The sequence below is a fragment of the Podarcis muralis genome, chromosome 7 (assembly GCF_964188315.1).
Source record: "Podarcis muralis chromosome 7, rPodMur119.hap1.1, whole genome shotgun sequence".
Classification (NCBI taxonomy): Eukaryota; Metazoa; Chordata; class Lepidosauria; order Squamata; family Lacertidae; genus Podarcis; species Podarcis muralis.
Genome location: NC_135661.1, coordinates 40,197,583 through 40,213,369, shown reverse-complemented (window position 1 = coordinate 40,213,369; position 15,787 = coordinate 40,197,583). Strand labels below are relative to the sequence as shown.

General features: G+C 39.8%; 1 long non-coding RNA gene across 2 annotated transcripts; it reads right to left on the bottom strand.

Moving 5' to 3' along the window:
- Positions 1 to 2,042: 2,042 nt before the first annotated feature.
- LOC114602176 (uncharacterized) lies at positions 2,043 to 8,593 on the bottom strand. Of its 2 annotated transcripts, none has more exons than XR_003707873.2 (3): positions 8,252 to 8,593; positions 2,957 to 3,012; positions 2,043 to 2,686 (listed from the first exon to the last, which is right to left on the bottom strand). It is a non-coding gene; the product is annotated as an uncharacterized LOC114602176 (long non-coding RNA). The 2 variants fall into 2 exon arrangements; XR_003707872.2 differs by having other exon boundaries at positions 8,256 to 8,570.
- Positions 8,594 to 15,787: the final 7,194 nt, after the last annotated feature.

Here is a 15,787-nt window from a genome sequence, read left to right as displayed (position 1 = left end):
CTTTATTTCTTTTTTAAACAGATCTCTCTTTTTTTAAGCCTATTTGCTACTAAATCGGAACACTTGCTGTCCAATTAATAAACGTGTTGTTTCGTATGCAGCATATTTCTCAGCGTATTGTCTGTCACCATTAAGTTCTGGTCTCCCCCTCCCCTGTTTGTTGTCTAACATTTATGTATATTTCTATGTATTTTCAATGCATCAGATTCTTCTGGATCAGACTTCGGTTCATCTAGTCCAGAGATGGGCAAGCCTGTAAATGATGGTGCCTCTCAGTTTCTCATTTCTCTGCTTTCAGTCTTAAATTCAGTTCTCCACATTTCTGCATCAGTTTGTGACACCCCCTCCCCCCAAAAAAATTCCTTACAAAACTTTATCAGCATTTTAGTAATTCTCTTAATGCCTTTTTGCCCAATGTACACATTTTTATAAGCAATCTTCTCTGTTATAATGCACTTAGGGATGTTATTTTCACAAAAATATGTGTGCATTCCCCTCCCCCGCACCATTTCCCCTAATATGCAGACTTTTGCAAACTATTTTGCTCGGACAACTGAATCTCAAAATTCAGAGCAGCATGAATTTTGAAGGTGGTCTGTGTTTCCATTTGGGCATTGTTCTTGGAAGTGTGAATAAAATGGGTTCACATGAAAATGCAAACCAAATTTCTTCCCATCCCTAATTCTGATAGCCTGTTCCCCACAGTGGCCAACCACAGGGGAATCCCACAAGCAAAACTTAAAGCAGTATTTTTCATAAACTGATTGTTCCCCCCACTGCCCTTTGGTGTTCACGGGTATATTCAATGGTGGATTTATGGTCTGTGGGGCCCTGAACACAGTCCTCTTTTTGTGTGTGCACAAGTAAGCATGAATGTGTCTGAAAATAGGTCAGAGCTAAATGCATAAGAATGAGTTAATAACACAGGTTATCTTTCTCAACTATTATATTATTAAACTGTGCTTTTTGTTTCACATTAATGATATGTATACGTAGAGAACTATAAAAAGAAAACACCACCTTCTGTCAGAAAATGAACTTTATTTAAGGGAACAAAATGGATGAAAATTAAAAGACTTTTGTAAACTATTCACAGGTAGTCACAAAATATACGCGTGTGTTTTTTTGGCATTTCCTTTTGCACAAACTGGTTGAGGAACTTGCCGTAATTTACGTCTTGCCATGCAGAACTTTAGAGGGCTGAAGTTTATTATTTGTTTTAGTTATTACATTTACATCCAACCTTTTCTCCAATGAACTCAAGGTTTACTTTCATGGTGCTCTCCCTCCTCATTTAATTCCCACAGCAACCCTGCGTAATAGGCTAGGCTGGGAAGTGAGTAACTGACCAGGGCCATCCATGGCAGAGAGTCGATTCAAACCCTGGTCTCCCAGGACTTAGTCCAACACTCTAACTCTTGCAGTACTCTAGCTTTCTATATGACTTTAAATTGCCAAACTCATGAAATGCTCTTGAAAAATATTATAACTCAGGGAGGGGTCTCTCAGCTGCATGGGCCCTTCTACATATACTGAGTGTCCCTATAAATGTACCATTGGGTAAACTGCTTATGAACATGGAGGCTCTATTTAACTGTCAGGGCCAATAAGCACCAATAAACATATTCTCCATTTAATTCCATGTAAAGTAAGTGACCACTGATGCTTCTTTTTGCAGAAAATTCCACACATGAATGATGTGTTATTTGGGGAAATGCTTTCTTTTTGTATATTTGAGAACCCGTTTGTTCTCCCTTATTTAATAAGGGATGGTCAAAAGCAGAAGTCAGAAGTGCCAGTTGCTTCTCGTAAATCTCCTCCACCTTAACCAAACAAAACAGAATGTGCCAACTCACAGACAACCCTATTATTTGACTTGCCGAAGAGCTTCTCCCAAAATTAGTTTTCGCTGAATGGGTGGGGGTGGGGTATGAACTCAAGACACATCAGAAAGTGCATTGGAAAAACTAGCTGGTCATATAGATATATATGTAGATATATATATTAACCAGACTTTTGAGAAAATAACGTAAGTCCATGAATGAAGAGGGAAAGTTATATATTGAGGAAAACAACACATGACACAGAATACAGTTAGTTGGTGGTGGCTTTTACCTGATTTAATATTTGATTATGACAATGTTTAATTGCTGTAACCCACCCTGAGGTCTTTGGGCAAACAAGAAGATATAAATAATATAAGCAGATAAATCTTTGCATCTCATGTGCGGGGTTTTTTATTTTTTAAAAAACCTGCCGCCTCAATGCAAATACTAGATTTAACGTTAGGGCTAATTTGCCCCTAAGACGTCAATCATGAACAGAAACTCTCCATTCCGCAGAATAGCACTAGGATAAATAAAAGACAGCAAGACTTTGATTTACCGTAAGTTGGCTGCGACCTTTGAAACAACGTAAGTTAGAAATCTCTACAGGTCTACGAATAATAATCCCGCAACTGAAAATGCCACAAGATTTGACATTTTGTGGCAGAGCTCAGCAATATACACCTTGGGTAAAACACTAGGCTATATTTGTTCCTTTAAAATATTTAAGTTGTTGTTTGTAGTCGGGTTCATATAGCAACACAGTGTAAGTCTGTTGGTGTTTCTGCCGCTCATTTGACTTGTTATTCCCCCTGCTGACACCAGCGATCCCAAACATGTCAGGAAATAGGAAGGGAAATCTGTGGTGAATGAAGAGGAATAGGTCGTGATTAGTGGAGAGAAGACAATGTATCAGTTAAAGATCAAGTTGTGAAGCTGAATTAGCCAGAGAATAATTAACTGCTTGTTAAAATGTGAATCTGAACAAGTTTTATCTGGCAATTTCATTTGTTGCTGATTTAAGCAATCTAACGCCAACCAAAGAAGAAATCTGGACTTTTTTAAAAAAACAAAAAAGTTAAAAAGTTAATGCAGCAAATACGTGCATATGAAAAGAAATTGTATCATACCTATGAAAATCACTCTGGGAATTTAGTTATGCAGCCCACAAGACTTAACTCCCCTGCTGCAGAAAGAACAAAACACATTTCACATTCATAGGTATATATGTTTGCTAATCTGGCGTGGGGGTTATTACCATTACATGCAGCAAATTTTATGTTTCTTTCATTTTAATATGCTCTGTTATGATTGTGCAGTATTTACATGAGTCTAAGTCGCTTTTATTTCAAGGGAACTAGCTTCCGAGTGAACATGCTTAGGGTTTATGGGGCTGCTGCAAGTTTAAACATTTCCCCTAAGGGAAAAATGTTGGACATATTTAGAAGAATTATTTACAGTCTGGGGTGATATACTTGGGCTGCAATCCTACACTCCCTTCCTCTGGGAAGAAATGTCGTGGAACTTAATGAGGCTTACTTCTGAGTAGACATGTCTAGGCTCACACAACTGATCGATCTATTGTTGCAGTGCTGAACTGATTTAATAAGTGAGTAATGATCCCTGTTTTCCTCCAGTAATACGTTCAATATTCTTTTTACCTGATGTAATATTGATAGGGAATCAAATGAAATTCCTATGGGTTGCATCAGTCTAAATACCGTTCAGAGTAAACTCATTTGAATGAATGAACCTGTTAGTCAAGAGCATTGATTTTGGTGGGTCTACTCTTGAGCAGGGCTAACACTGGACACAACCCCAAATTTTGGTTATTTTACAAACTGTGTTAAGCTTCCATTAGAGATGGGAAGTCTAGCTGTTTGACACTTACATTGCTTCCCTGAGCAATGAGTGGTGTGCCTGGTGCTTTGGTTGTTAAATTCAAGCCTAATAAATTTATAAACTCTTTTTTTTCAGAAAACATTCTTGACAAAGTCCTATTCAGTATTATTTTTTGAGTGCACTTTTTCCTCCAAGGAGCTCAAGGTGGCATACAGGGTTCTCTATTCCGCCCCCCATTTATTCCTTACAAGAACCCTGTAAGGAAGCATCGGCTGAAAGGCAGTGACTGGCCCCAGGTCACCCGATGATCTTCATGTCCAAGTGGGGATCTGAAGCCTGGTCTCTCAGGTCCTAATCCAACCCTCTAACCACTACAGCACATTGGCTCTCAGTAATAAAAATGACCAATGCAAATACCATTGAAATGCACTAAAAGAAGGGTAAGCCAGCACAGTCCTGTTATCCAGATGTTGTTGGACTACATCTCCCAGCATCCCTGAACTTTGTCCATCTTGCCTGGGACTAATGGGATCTGGAGTCCTGCAGGATCTGGAGGGCCCTGTTACCACAGCGCTAAAACAGCCACACTTTGTAATGATCTAAAAAAATCAGCTCCAAAACAGTCAACTAGCCCAGGATAAACTCAGTAACCTATCAGCAATTTAAAACGTCTCCACAGCCCAGATTACATCAAGGACTGAAAGCTTGGAGGGGGGCAGAAATTTATTTTTTCTTTCTTGGATTTTATTTCCAGTTTCTAAACTACCTTGCTCACCTCTGTGGAAGGTGCACATACAATGGACAAGAGAATCTGGTTGATATATAAAGGATGGCCAAAATGACCACCCTTCCTCTTTAAAATATGTTCAAAGTGGTTTATCATCATAATTGTCATCAATTGTCATCACCTTCTCAGCCACCATCTCAAGGTGATTTACATAACAGGTTTTTAAAAAAGGTAAAAGCACAGCAACAAATACATTTAAAGCAAGACTGAAACCCTAACAAGTGGACAATTTGCAATAAAATATTCATTTTCATTTTATTATCAAATATATGTAGGCTCCAGATGGCACACAAGGTTCTCCCCCTCCTTAATTTATCCTCACAACAACCCTGTGAGGTAGGTTAGGATGAGAAACTAGTTTTCAAAATCACTCAGTAAAATTTTTAACCCTAAGTCTCTTGGGTCCTGGTTCTACACTCTAACCACTACACCAGGCTGGCTCTTTCCAGAAATCTATTCAGAAGGGTGTGCCATTGAATTCAGTAACACCTACTCCAAGGTAAATGGGTATAAGATTGTAGCCTCTCTAGCTGTTTTTGCTGGCATTTTATTCTAGTAGGCTTTTGCCTGCTAAGGTTTAAAAAAGGAGGTTATTTTTATCATGATCTCTGTCGTTGCTTTTGAATAGATTTCTTTTTAAAAAGTTGTGTACTTTATATGTTGTGAATGTTACCTTGTTTTATTCTTTGTATTGTAATGTATATTTAATATACTGTGATTTTAAAATGCCGTCATCTGACCTGAGTGATGCATTGACACTAGACGGATGTGGTAGAAATTTTTACGAAAATAAAATATTTCATTAGTAAGAATTTGGAATAACAGTGTTTGCCATTAGTTGGTCCACAATACGCTCCTTGAACAAACTGATGTTGCCCCATTAACTTCATCCCTGAGAGCCAGTGTTTCCCACTTCCCCTAGAAATCTAATCATTAAACACCTTAACCTTTTAATATGGGATAAATGCTGTATTAAATGAATCACGGGAGGAAAATGTGGATCAGTCAAAAAGAAAGGAAAAAGCAAAAACCTTGAATTGTGCCCTGCTAGACTAATTAATTATGGTTTGCAAATAGACAGCCAGTTTTCCTCTCGCCATACTGGAAGTCTGAACAACCTTTGATGAACCAAGATTTTAATGCTTGAAGCCACAAATAGCAACAAGAACAGCTCCTTTTAACTGTTAAACGATGGTTTTACACCAAATTAGTGTTCTGAGCAGCTAAACAGAGATGATGAGGTCGAATCTGCTTTAAATTGTCAGGTTCTCGGAATCTTGAAGGTTTTTTTCTCCCCTGGTTTGATCTGCAGAAGTAGCAATGCCCCCTAATGGATGAAGATGGAACTCCTTTCCTAATCAGCTCAGCAGGCTTCCTCCTGATAAAGATCTTTACCCAGACTTTAAATCCTTTAAAACAGATTTACAAAGCAAAAGTTTATCTGGAAGAATAACAAAATGCTGAGGTGGAGGCTTGAAAAATATTTGGATTTCTTTGCTGCACGCCAGTACTTGAAAGAGGGTGGCTCCCGAATTTCAGCAACACCAAAATTCAAGTTGAATTCTGCGGTTTTCAGTTTTGATCTGAAAATTCATGCCCATTCATTTGGGAAGCATTTAAGCACCTTCAAAGCAGCACTTACAAGCACCCAGACAATAGGTTAACCCTTTTTTGTCAATTCTGCATGGTGTATTTTTTAAAACTGGGAACTCTTTTAAAACAGTGAACATTTGTTCTCCAGATTAACACCTGTTCCATTTCATCCACAGAACAAAACATTTAAAGACTACATAATCAATGAGGCAATGCAACTGCGAGCGAAATACACACTTTATGAGAAAGGCTAAAGGTTTGTGTAGCTTGAGGAGTACGCACACAGTGGGATGATAGTGTAACTTGGAGTGGCAATGGATGTATTGGGTTGCCATTCGTGGACTAACACTAACCAGAGTAATTCCCAAAACAGAAAATGATGGGCACACATCCTGGTCTAGACAATTTCCAGATTGCTAAATGAATTTTCCATGGAAATCTGTTGCTTGTGACTGGGAAAATTGAATTGTTGCCAGAATCCTTCCTTAATAAACAAGTAACATTTTATAAAAGTGATACATTGTTTGCACTCAGAAAACTTTGCTTTTGTTTGTCAAAATCTTTGAATTTTGTAATGTTTATCAAAGTTGTGGGGTTGTTTTTTTTTTTTTAAAGCTTCCTATTTGCTGTAGACATCTCTGCTTCAACATGAGTATCATAAATGTGTCTCCATAGTCTCTTCTCTTTTCTTCTCTCTTCTTTTCTTTTCTTTTCTTTTCTTTTCTTTTCTTTTCTTTTTGGTGCCATGACTCGGATCTTAGTCTTATTAAGACACGTGGATTCCAAACCTGCTCTGATGTGCTCACAGATCTATCTCCCCCTTCCACTCCAGTTGTGGAAGCCTCCGCACACAGAGAGATTCTCCCTTTGCCTGAATTTGAACTTTGAATTTGATTCAAAGAAAGTTTATTGTGCTGAAATCCCGGGTGTAATACATTTACCTGTGTGCAAGTCCTGTCGAGCTCAATGGGGCTTGCTTCTGAGTAGGCTTGCGCTGCAAGCTAGTCATCATTACCAAGTGTCATTGGTTTCATTTATATTTAAAGAACAACTCATTGACTTTGATGTGGGGCCATTGATGTTCTGGAGCATGGCTTAAAAAATAATAATCTGTGAATTTGGGGGCTGTGGCTCTGTTGTCTGTACTTTGAAAAACTTTCCAGGATTTGAGATTTCATTATGTCAGCACATATAATCTGCACATCCCACTCCCTGCGTATATTTTACCTGTCAACAGATTCTGAAATAATTCCTATGACTCTTCACAAAATAGTAACACACGCAGAGGTCACCCCGCCCTCCAGCTCCATTAAGCAAAATCTTTCTTTCTGTACTTCATACAGAGGATGAAGCTAGTTGTTTCCCCACTCATTTCAACCATCGGCAAACAAGACATACTGTCCTACAGATTTTTATCATATCGCTAGTGGCGTCTTTTAAAATCTGTTGTTAAAGCTGGTGCCTACCTGCCTCTCTATTTATCCAATGTTATTGGGATTCAGGCAAACATATTTTTAACGCAGAAATAAAATTGAAATCCTAAGGATTTAATGCAGCAAGCTACATTTTGACAAAATACTAATGTACAAATGCCTACAATCCGGCTCGCAAGAAGAAAATACGGGTGGAACAATTGGATTGAAAGAGTAAAATAAAACCAAGTGAAATAGTGTGAGCCGTGTGAACTTTTTAAAAGCTGCTTTTCCTTTGTATAAATCTCCCCAGATTCTAAATGTGTGGTTTTTTTAAAAAAGATTGTTGCCTGCCCAAAATCTTCCGGGAGCAAGGCAAATTAAAAACTGACTGACAGATGTAGAGATGTACGCATTCAGTGGAGAGATGCATAAGAGGGAATGCTGTATCTGTTAATGAAACCTCTAATCGGCTTGCAATAAATCTGCAGCGAGGAAAAAGAGCTAGCAGCTTTTGAAAAGAAAACCTGAAGCATGTAGGGCAAAATATGTTATAAAAACAAAAGTTACAGTGAATAAAGGGCATGCAGACCTCTGAAGTAACTTTCAACAGCAACCAGTATTTACCCAACAAGTTTTCTTAATAGGGTGATAGATTACTGAGGTTTCTCCAGAAAGGTTCCAAACACACTGAAACTGCAAGGTCTTATATGATTCCTGGGAAAGTGTGTGCATTTCAGTCTTGGGAAAGTGGAGGAGGGGTGGGAAGATGAAAGAGAAAGATCCGGTACCTACAGATTGAAGAGTCCACCTCTCTCCCAAGCCGGTTGCTTCTCGTCTGCCGGTCTCCCTTTCCTTAAGGAAAATAAAGGAAGCATGTCTCTCTAGCACAGCTTCAGAAATAACCCATCAGGAAGTTGGCAACATCTCCCGACTAAACAATCATTTAAGGAAACACAACAAATGCATAAAGGCTACTCGTTTTCCTGAGGCTGCCTTGGAAGGCGGAATTGCACAGAAACTCTGAAACAAACAGATTGCAAATCTGACGGCTGGACATGTCAGTAGGAGAGACGGGCCTTTCCCTCCCCACCTCCCTGGCCTGAAAGGCAGTAAAATTAAAAGAAACTGTACTTCATAAAAGACCGGAGCAATTTTCCATGAACCTAAAGCAATCCATGCTCCTAAAACATTTACACAGCATTTCATAATTTCCTTGCTCCTCCAGAAATTTTAGACTGGAGTATTTCCTCGCACAAAGTAAGAGAGAACAAGACAGAATTGTGTCACTTACAATGTATTTTCATGTGGATTTGTAGACATTGTATTGTTAGCATCTCAGACCAATTTTAAGAAACCAAATTACACTCAAGAATAACAGCTAAGTGGAATTCATTTTTCCAGACCATGTACACAAGCTTGCGTCAATGCTAATAAATTCCGAATTCTTGTCACTATTTAGTTCCACAGTCACTAGCACGGGGATGGGGGGTGCATTTGATTGGTTTGCATTTTGATAGGAACCTCCCTCATTTGCATTTCCCAAATCAGAATGCAGACTGCAACACTAGCTGTCTTTTGAAAGCTGCACATCCTCAAGTTTTGCAATGCACTTTTCCAGCTTAACCATAATGTATAAAAATGCATTTTATTCGCAAAGTGGTAAATATTGGGCCAAGTTACATCAAAAGTGCATGCATTAGTATAAATAACACACGAAAGCTCTGCACAATTTTTAAAATTGCTATCTGGTGCAGAAAAGGGGGTGACTGATTTTATGATTAGAATTTTAGAAACTGAAATTGATATATTTGACCATCCCCACAATCAGCCATAATCAGTCATTGAGAAGTTGGTTAAAGCTTGATATGGGGCTAGCCCATAGTGCAGGATTAAATGGTGCAAGTTTCAATTTATGCAGATAAATGTAAGACAGAGGCCTCTTGAGATAAATTCTGGCCCCACAAGCGAAATCTGTGTCAGTGGTTTGGTTTTAGAGGGCACGATTCTGAATTTCCTTTCACTTCTCAAATGTTGAGTAAAGGTTGTCCAAAACCTTTTGTATTGCCAGTAGAAACAAATCTTGTCTCTTTTATCGTTTCTCAAAACTGAAGGCAAAACTTTGTTTATTTTTAATTTGCTCATCGGAACACCAGGAAGCCACTATGACAAAGAGCTCACTGTCTAGGAATATAGGCAGATTTGCCAACTTTTAAAAATGATAAAGAGACCAGAAAAGAAAGGTTGTTTGAAGCAGTTAAAAACATAGCAAAATCCTTTTAAACTGAGTTACTTTTCTCCATTTCATGCAAACATTTTTGAAAAACTGCAATTTTAAGTCACCAAATCCAATAGTCATTGTATATACTTTCTATAAACAAAGTATATATACTTTCTAGCAAATCCTGTGTACTAATTTTACACAAATATGTTTGGGGTTACATTGAGTGGATACTGTCAACTGCCTTGATGCCACTCAATGTGTGTAGCAAAGAAAATTGAAGCATCTAAAAGATCAAGATGTATATCACGGCAAAAGATAATAATGAAATGCACCTCATAAAATTAAAAGTTCCGGAACTCAACATGGGATCAAAAGACATCATGGTGGAATGCATCTAATTGCATATAAGAAAAACATATCTACTATGATTTTATAAAAGTTTGAGTTATGGTAGCCTAAAAAAAAAAAAAAAAACCCTAAGCAGTAACAAAATAGTCTTAAGTGCTTTATTCCTTAATAAAAAGCACCTCTCACCATTTGTACTGGTGACAATCACTTTTTCAGAAAAAGGGAGGCAGTTTGAAAGGGGGAGGAATGCTTGTGAGTGATATACTAAACTCACTTTGGTTTCTGTTGAACAGCTTTTGCAATGTTTCAAGACCCCTTTCCCCCCAAGTGACAGTGGCACACCATAAGAAGAAAAACTTTCAAATCACTTAAAAACTAAAAATAAAAAGTCTTTTTAAAAATAAAAAGTCATCCGATAACAAAATTAGAAGTAAGCTTTGCCCTTGCAGGGTTGATCTTTTAAAAAAATTAATAGCTCTGGGGAGGCTGGGGTAAACAGACTGGAACTGTGACATGGGGAAGGTGAGCTTTAATCCTTGCCTCTGCTATGATCTAATTCAAATCCCCACATGCCCGCCATTTGCAATGGAAGGAAAGCTCCCATTATCTCCAAATGGAAGGAAAACTCATTGGCTCCAGGTGGGAAGAAAGCTCCCATTGACTTCAACTGGAAGGAAGGAAATTCAACAGCATCTGGATGCCCAAAAGCTCCACACACACAGTTTATATAGTTGTCATGCTAGTTCTTACCTTAGTGTGACACTGGGGATAATTCTCTAAAGTGAAGGGGGGGGGTGTACACACACACCAGTCAGAAGCAGCTTACTAGGTGTGGCAAAATTACTACAATAGCTTCCTGGCAGGTAGGTCAATGTTGCTTACCAGGAGGAAGAAGGGGAGAGGCAAAGTGGTAGGAATGCAAATATGCAAATCTAGGATGGTATATAGCAGCCCTAGCCAGCATGACCAATGACCAGGGATGATATGAGTATGGTCCATGCTAATGAAGACAGCAGTTCCTTTTTAGTACAGCTGATGTATGGATAACACTTGTGCATCAAGCACCACTGCTTCTGAGTTACATTCAGTCACATTCCGCCAAGCTAAGCAGTTGGCTCCTTACCTCTCTCGCCCTGACCTAGCCACTGTGATCCACGCGACGGTCACCTCCAGACTGGATTATTGTAACTCGCTCTACGTGGGGCTGCCCTTGAGACTGACCCAGAAACTCCAGCGGGTGCAGAATGCCGCGGCGAGACTCCTTACGGGGTCCTCGCTGCGAGATCACATTCACCCGGTGCTATACCAGCTGCACTGGCTCCTGGTGGAGTATAGGATCAGGTTTAAGGTGCTGGTTTTAACCTTCAAAGCCCTATACGGCCTAGGACCCTCGTACCTACGGGACCGCCTCTCCTGGTATGTCCCACAGAGGAACTTACAGTCTTCAAACAAAAACATCTTGAAGGTCCCAGGCCACAGAGAGGTTAGGCTGGCCTCAACCAGAGCCAGGGCTTTTCGTCTGTGGCTCCAATCTGGTGGAACGCTCTGTCACAAGAGACTAGGGCCTTGCGGGACTTGACATCTTTCCGCAGGGCCTGCAAGACAGAGCTGTTCCACCAGGCCTTTGGCCAAGGCACAGCCTGACTCTCTCCTTTGGCAATCCTCACAGAACTTCTAGCCCAATGGTTGCCATTAATTTGATTGGAATTAATTTTATAATGAAATGATTTTAGAATGTTTTATTGTTTTACTGTTGTTAGCCGCTCTGAGCCCAGCTTCGGCTGGGGAGGGCGGGATATAAATAAAATTATTTATTATTATTATTATTATTATTATTATTATTATTATTATTATGTTTTATCATTTCTCCACAATCAACCATGCAATGCTGGCATATCGATTTGCAGCAGAGATGAAGAACCCGTGGCCCTCCAGATATTGTTGAGACTCCAACTCCACATCGTTGACAGCCAGCATAGTCAATGGGAGGGGATGATGGGAGGTGAAGTCTACAACATCTTGGAGGGTCCCAGGTTCTCCACCCGAGTAAGACTTTTGGTCAATCTTCCCAGCGCTTTCTTCTGGGGATTGAAACTGGACCCTTTGGCAGGCAAAGCATATGCTCTAACATTGCACTTACATCCCTTCCTCAAGCGATGGTGCTGTTTCTGTGGTACCGACTGAGTCCCAGCTCAGAAGATCATGCGCATGCACAGGGGTCTTCTCAGTGGCTTCCCTGCAAATGTGAAATGTGTTTCTCTTGGAGATCCATTGCGTCCTGGGCATCTTTAGAGAACCGTAAAAGTCAAAACACGTGGGATTATGGCAGGTGCCTGATGTTTCTTGCAAAAGCAACGGACCTTTCTGCAAAAACATACACTTCTGATTCAGTGGTGAAATGGTTAGAACTCTCTTGCTGCTTTTTTCTGGTACTCAGCACTGAAATTGGGTGAAATGATGCAGCAAGAGCTCTCAATATTTTGCCAGCATGCTGTAGCTGCCTGCTTTCACCACTGATACAGTTCAGAATATGAGAGAGAGAGAGAGAGAGAGAGAGAGAGAGAGAGAGAGAAGAGTAACATGATTTGAAATGAGCCAACTTTTCATACATGCTATTTTCTGGTTTGCAGAAATTTCAGTGTAGAATTCGACCTTCTCTGACATATAATTTTTGGATTTCCACAGTGCTGAACTCAGATGCTTTGGGGTTGCAGGGTGTGAACTGACCTTGTGCCAGGATTATCTTCAGATTGGTTCATAGATTTCTAACGATGGGTTATGCCGAGAGTTTGAATGTCACTGTTGACAGTAGCACGCATATATATATATATATATATATATATATATATATATATGCTTTCGTATATATATATATATATATATATATATATATATATATATGAAATAATGAATGTTTTCTTGCAACTTGGCTGCCTTCCACTCCCTCCCAGTGATGAGAAGGCTCTATAAACACTGGATAGGAGATTAGCACTGCTGTTCTAACCTCATATAGAGATCTGGGCCTTGGAGATGGTTTAGCCACTGGCAATCTGATGTGGTTCACAATGCCCTTTTGGGGTTTTTTTTTTCTTTTTTTAGGGAAGGACTGAACCACTGGAATCACAGATCTGAGCTGACCCTGTTGTCTCCCACTGTGATTTACCCTTGAAATGTGCTGGGCAAAGAAGCTTGTCACCTATTCCTATCCTCCCCACTCTCTCCCTCCCCCTTGTGTGGGGGAGTTAACAAGTCAGAGATGGGTGTCAAAGCTATCTGGAGGAACCATTCCAAAAATCCAGCCAACTTTTTAATGGATGATGCCTTTGCGCTTGGCAGTTAGGCTGGGCAGCCTAACAAATGTGAGCTGGGGACTGCCAAGGAGGATTTCCTAGCAGACACTGTGTGTTTGTGTGTGAGAGAGAAAGAAAGACAGAAAGAGAGAGACCCACTAGCATTGTAACTTGCAAGTTTATATTTCTTTAAAAGTGGGGAGTGGGGGAATCAACAGACAGAACAATTCATTATTTAGATCTGGTTCTAAAAGGCTATTGATTTATGAATCAGAGGCAGCACCTCACCCCTTATCTCTTTGACCTCATCTCCTGATGCCCCCCCCCTACCAGGAGGTTTTACTCCTCCACTTCTGCCACTCTTAACTGCCTGATGATCTCACACTAGGGATGAGGGTGGTGGAATGTGTTTCAGTTTGCATTTAAAGGTAAGCCCACCAAATTCGCAGGCTCTGAAATAATACACAAACCGAAAAACAGCCATCCTTTGGAAGTGGCACTTTTCTGAATTTTGCAACGCAGTTTTGCCACCAAGTGATGTCTCTAAAAATGCATATGCCAGGGTAAAGCATAAATAAAAAGGCATGTGTTGTTGAAAATGCCATGCAGTCATGCATTGGGTTGTATCCCACATTAGTCCTACTTAGAGGTGACCTGTTGAAATTGATGGGCATGACATAGGTGCATTGAATTCAACGCGTCTCCGTTGAGCTGGATGCTACCTGTTATATTAGGGAAAGCTGGCTGGCTAAAAATGAGTCTATTAGGAAAATTGCATAGGAAAACGTGTACATTAGGAGAAAGGTGTGCTCAAGTGCTGATGAATTTTCATGAGGACTTTTTATAAGTGTAAACTGATCTGGAAATGTGAAGATTTGCACTTAAGCGTGGAAAAATGACAAACTGAGAAAAATCAATACTGACAGATTTGTCTCTCTCCTAAACTAGTCTGCTGCTTCTCCCTAAGTGCCCCCTTAAGATTGGATTTTTCTCCCAGAACAGATTATCACCTTTCTCTCTAACCTCCTCAAAGCCTGGGATCCACAGAAGATAAAGCTCTCCCCCCAAAAAAACTCCTCCGCCAGCCATACTCTTCGAATCAGAGTCTGGTTGCAGCCCATCAGTGTTAGAGCTCTAGACAACAGAAGCAAGTCCTTTATAGTGGTGGCTTCCAAGCTGAAGAATATATTTAATTACCTCCAGAAAATGCGTACCAATAGTGAACAACTTTTGGTCTAGCAATTTGTGCTTTATGTATTTTTGTCAGGCAGTTTTTGTGGATTTGTAAATGACGCCTATTCTATTTCTATTATTTGATTTGACTTCCCGGTTTCAGTGTGTGCGCACGTGTTCTGAACTTTCTTCTTCTTCCTTTTTTAGCTTCTTGGAAAAGTGGCATTAAAATGCTTTAAATAAATAACAGCCAAAATCCCCTAGCCATAACTAACCCTGAGAATGGCAAACTGCACTGCCCACCATTTAAATTTAAATTTTATCTATTCTCTTAATATTTAGTTAGTTAAAATTTACCCAACCTTTCCACTTACATTTTCCATGGCAGCCTACTAAGACAGTCGTGAAAAACAGCAAATCAAAACAAATTAAAAATGGCAGGAACAAATAGAATAGTATTACCGGCAGTTAATACAAGAGAATTCAGCTAATGTTTATGAAGGCCTAGATATAGGGGAGAGGGAGAGGATATTTGCCAAAAACATTGGTTTTAACAACAGTGGCCAGACTATGCAACCAATTCCTTTCCTTGGCTAATCCTGTGTTCTTTTCCCGTTCTCTCCAAATTTAGCAGGCAAGCTTTTGGGGGCAGAGACCTAAGTTTTTTTATTGCTCATGAGAGGGCAGAGTCATTTAAAGCACATTTACCAATCATCAGCAGGCGGGTGATGCCACCATCGGGGGCTGCCTGGTTTGTGTTGACCCATGACAGGGCCTTTTCAGTGGTGGTTCCCCACTTGTAGAATGCCCTCCCTAGTAAGGTGTGCCTGTGTCCATCATTATTCACTTTCAGGGAAAATCTGAAAGGATTCCTGTTTACCAAGGCATTTGGTAGGATACTGTCCCTAGATTGGATGATGTTTTTTTTTTAAAAAAACCCTGCTTTTTAGGTGTTTTGAACCATAAATGTTCTTTAGATACCTTTAACTGTTTCACAGTGTTTTCTTTTGTTTTTAAATTGTGGGTCACTTTGCCGTCCAGCTCTTTTGCGAGTACGGATACGATGTAAATGAAAATGAAAATCATCATCGTTGTCATTTAAAGCACATGGCTTCCCTCAAAGAATTGTGGGAACTGCAGTTTGTATGGGTGCCGGGAATTATAGCTCTGTGTGGGGAAAACTACATTTCTCAAGATTCTTTGGGGGGAAGTCATGGGCTTTAAATGTGTGCCTAATGTGCTGTAAATGGACAGTGTGGCTCTGCACCTTTGTAAAGTCTAATAACCTGCAT